A 4057-nucleotide genomic window follows, 5' to 3' on the forward strand; every position below is an offset into this window, starting at 1 on the left:
ATTTTTTTTTTTTTTTTTTTTTTTTTTTTTTTTTTGGTATGATCTCAGAACCTTGTACTCATGAGGCAGGCAGCAGAACCGCTCAGTTAAATCCCTGGTCCTATTTCGTTTTTACTTTTAATAAGGTTGGCTAAGCATTTGTCAATTATGTTCATTCTTTCAAAGAACCAACTCTTGGCTTCACTGATTTGTTTTTGTATTGTTCTCTTAGTCTCTTAGTTTGGAGTTTACCATCATCAGAGTAAATACCAGGGTTTAGCAGACAACTTGTAGATTTGAGTTCTGTGTTCTAAATTTTTATCAAATTACTATCTGTCATTTATTTGTATATCAATGCGACAAAACACTGAACACCCGCAATTTAAAGGATGAGAGGTTTACTTTGCCTCGCAGTTTCAGTTTACGGTTTTCTAGCTCCAAGGCAGAAATATGGCAGAATGGCGTGCTGCAGAAAAATGCACTCAAAGCATGGAAGCCAGGAGACAGAGAAAGATGTGGGAAGATGCAGACTGAGCACACTTTTACAAGCCATGCCCCAAGTGGCCAACCCATAACCACGCCCAACCTCTTCACAGCACTTTCAGTCACTGAAATCATCAATAGACAAATCCACTGATGTGTACAGATTCCACACAATTCAATCAACTTTCTAAGTTTTAGCACACTGTAGATACAAACCATTCTGAACATAATTTTAGAGATGCAGAAAACACCCAAGAGAAGGCACATGTTTGTGTGCAGACTGTATTCACTCTAGACTATACCTTGGCAAGGAATTGAAGTGTCAAACTACTGAAAATCTCAGCAGCAGTTTCTAGTCTCCTGCTCAGTGTACAACACAAGGCTGAAGAAAAACCTCAAAGACAGGATTAAAGAGAAAAGTGAGGAGCCAGGATAGCCAATGCTGCTTAATTAGCAAAAGACACTGGTCAGTCCAAGCCATTTGTTTTTATTAGTAATCAGGTAGGGTAAAAGTGAGCTATGTCAAGGAAGGGACTATGTGTGAAGATGCACAGTCATTCAGTTTCTGTGGAAATTAATACAGAAATGGCTTGTCAAGGAAAAAGACAAAGCACTCTCAAATTAGGAACAGAACAGACAAAATATATGGTCATAATTGGAACATTGTCCTGATAGTTAGAAACGTTTCCATTGTGGGAGTGGAGTTCAGGTGTGAGCTACTCCGACCTCAGCTACTGTGTTATCTCAGATTGGGCCCCACACTTCACAGGCCATTTCCCTGCACTCAGCTATGGCCATTGGCAGGAAGGTCATGTTCACCTGTGTGCTACCGTGGAGCTCATGAGGCGTTTCTGTGAGTCACGAGTCACGTAGCTCCCATCGGACTCACTTCTTAAAATAAGCCAGAGGGAGGACTTAACCCTATGCCTGCACTGCCTACAGCATCCTTTGGGTGTGAACAATATTGCAGCTCCCTTCGTTTCTGCCTTCTGGTTTTGGAAGCAGCAGCAGCCTCATCAAAGAGAGCTGTGTTTGCAGGGCCTCTAGACGGAGGCTGATTGTGATTCCTCTATGGCAGGCTAGATATAGAATAGGAAGAAATAGATAAATGAGTCCTCCGGTACCCATGTAAAACCAAAAATGGACTTTAAGATAAGTAAAAGGATCAAGCTGATCAAGCACGTCAGTCAGTTTGCTCTGTCACTGCACTGGTCTGTTGGGACATGGGTAGGGCCTCCTTCCGGGGCAGCAATCTCAAAGGTAGTGTTTTGATGAAGGGCTCCTTGAATATGTTTTTAAACATGTTCTCAGCGATAGGAGGATCTATTATAAGGCAAAGCAACCGCACAAAAGCCATACCTAGGAGTGACATTTTAGAGCTTGTTGTAGTTGTAAACTTTCAATCTGGTTTCCCACCCACAACACCGCAACTGTCTAGGACACTAACCTGGGCTTATAATTGAAGGTCAATGTCTCTCTGGATTTTCTAGCAATTAGCAGCACTTTTTGTCCAATATCTATAGAGCGGGTGGTCTGAAGAGCATGAGGGGCTACAGACCCGACCACTGCACTGGAAATCAGCAATAGGAAGGAAATGATTCCAGTAATTACATGTCCCACCAAGCGTTTCATGTGATGAGTCAAACAATCAAACAAAACATGAAGTGAGAGAATGATACCACAGTTCTGTGAGGTGTACAGGTAACCACACAGCAGGCATCCTGCCCGTAATAATGACTGTCTGTGAACCGAGGATGTCTCCAGTCTTGAGAGAACAAGTTAAGTAGCAATTAAAATAAGAAAAATAATTTGCTTGCCAATTAACAGTGCCATAGAGAAATACATAAGGGTCCTAAATACAAATATCCATGGAATGGTTTTATATAGAAGAAGGTTCCATCTGGTTTCACCCCCTGGTGCATCCACCTCTCTTCCTGTATATTTTTCAGGGAAGAAGGGCAATTCCAATTTCCAAGTAGTATATTATATAGAACCTGACTTTCCTTTATAAATGTATGGAGGGATAGGGAAATTTAATTTCACCCTCATCCAGCTTATCCTATTAACTGAATCAGAAATAAGGATATGATTTTTAAAACTTTGAAAATTGAGGTTGGCCCATGCTTTTAATAACCCAGTGAATGCACCAACAGGGCCCAATCTATGGAGGAGAATTAATAGCACTTATCCCATATTGGGCCCTGCATGTTTCCCACAACAGAAACATGCCATCTGCAAGAGGTGAGAAGGGAAACCTAGACCTGCAGACCAGAAGATCAGAGTCATAGTCCTTTGGCCAGACCCTGGGGCGGAGCCTAAGGTAATCATAACCGCTTCTTGTCAAGACAGGCGCACCCAGGACTGAGGTCAGGCTGTGGAGCGGGAATGATTCCCTTCAAACCTGCCAGTAACAACACATAAAGGTGTGGGGGGGGTGCAAAATGGAAACTAAGATTTACTATGACTCGTCCATTCATAAAAGTGACAATTTGGGGCCCAGCCATAACATTAATTAAGGGAATAGTATCATCTCGGGTGTGAAAAATCTCTGGAGGCCGGTCCATCCAGGTCACCAACCTCAGCGAGGGCAGATTAAGGATATAAGCCCCATAGTCATCAGCTGTGACAGGCTTTATACATATGGAGGTGATGAGCACCACAAGCCCAATCAAGGTACTCTCAGGAGTAAGTGCAAAGCCTGGCCCTGCCAGACAGTGGGCCTCAGGCACGGGCTCCTCCAGATGGACCAATCTCATCACTCAAGCCAGGCGACTGCTCTGGTCGGGAATTAAAATTATTAAATTTATTTCTTAGATTACAGAAAGCCATACATAAATGCACAGCACCCTTTCTTGCTGAATGTATCCGATCTCATTCCAATTTGCTAGGACCATTATCACATGGCAACCTTCAGGCTGATAGGTTAATTGGATGGCTTTCAGCTTTTGAACAGGCTAAAAGCATCGCATGACAGCTTTCATCAAACTTCTACAGCTCTTAAAACAGAGTTTCGGCTCACTCATGTTCAGGCTCAACAAATAGTCATGGCCTGCCCTTCATGTCAAAAAATTCCGTGGCCCATACCTCTAGAAGGGACCAACCCTCCTGGCTCAAGTAGCAACATGATTTGGCAAATGACTGTTGGAGGAAATCTTTAAGAAGTTAGAGTACACGGCCCAAGTCTGGTTTCTGATCAAAGGCGCTTTATTGGCTCAGCAAAACGATTATATACTGTTATCCCAGGGGGAAGGTTCAGCAAGCTTATTGGACAGTTCAAACAAATCAATCACATGAGTCACTCAAGCATTTAACCATACAGCAATCAGTATTTTACCAAATATGGGGAGGGGTAGGTGGGAAGGCGTACATCAGCAATTAACCCTATGCAATCTTTAACTTAACAATCTCTAGGGGCAAGCAGGACAAGGAAATACCACCGGCCTCCTGCTCCAGATCCCGTGACCCTGTGGTTAGCACAAAGGGCTATTTTTTCTGTAAGATTCCCTGTTTGCCCAGGGGCTAGACCTGCCATAAGTCACGTATGTAGTCTAGTGGGATTTTTCCACTGAGGCAAAGGCTAAGGTTGAGGGCAGTC

This window comes from Fukomys damarensis, unplaced genomic scaffold, assembly GCF_012274545.1.
Source record: "Fukomys damarensis isolate Sample0158 unplaced genomic scaffold, DMR_v1.0_HiC HiC_scaffold_37, whole genome shotgun sequence".
NCBI classification, from domain to species: Eukaryota; Metazoa; Chordata; class Mammalia; order Rodentia; family Bathyergidae; genus Fukomys; species Fukomys damarensis.